The following is a 581-nucleotide window of genomic DNA, read 5'->3' as shown; positions in this document are numbered from 1 at the left end:
GGATTTTGGCCTCGCGATCCCCCCCTGGGGGGGGGGGGGAGGGCGATTTCTCTCTCGCTCTCTCTGTCTCTCCAGAGATTGCACACAACCTACAGCAATTGCTTTTGTTTTTTGTTTTTTAAATGAATAAAGAGATGGTAGGTGCTGTCGAGAAAAGCAAAGCAAAACAGGAGAACGGGAAAATCGGGGTGGAAGTGGGGACTTGCTGTTTGAAGTAAAGTGGTCATGGAAGGCCTTCCTGCAAGGTCATTTTATGGAAGCCTAAAAGGGGCTGAGGGAGTTAGCCATGGTCCCACCAGAAGAGGAACATTCCAGGCTTTGGGGACAACCAGTACAAAGGCTCTGATGGGACTGTGTGGCGACATGTAAACCGCTGCATGACAAGCAGTGCGCCAGGCCAGAGGGGGCAATGGGAGAGGGAGCAGGGGAGCACCCCAGGCCCGAATTGTAAGGCTTTGCAGGACAGGCAGGGAGTTGGACTTCATCTGTGTGGGACCGGCTACCACTGGGGGGTTCTGAACAAAGATAAAACCCTATGGCTAGTTCCAACAGGGTTATTGCAAAGCCAGATAGAGCTCAGT

The sequence above is a fragment of the Tupaia chinensis genome, unplaced genomic scaffold, assembly GCF_000334495.1.
Source record: "Tupaia chinensis unplaced genomic scaffold, TupChi_1.0 Scaffold143631_1, whole genome shotgun sequence".
In the NCBI taxonomy this organism is placed as follows: domain Eukaryota; kingdom Metazoa; phylum Chordata; class Mammalia; order Scandentia; family Tupaiidae; genus Tupaia; species Tupaia belangeri.
Note: the sequence above shows the minus strand (reverse complement) of the source record.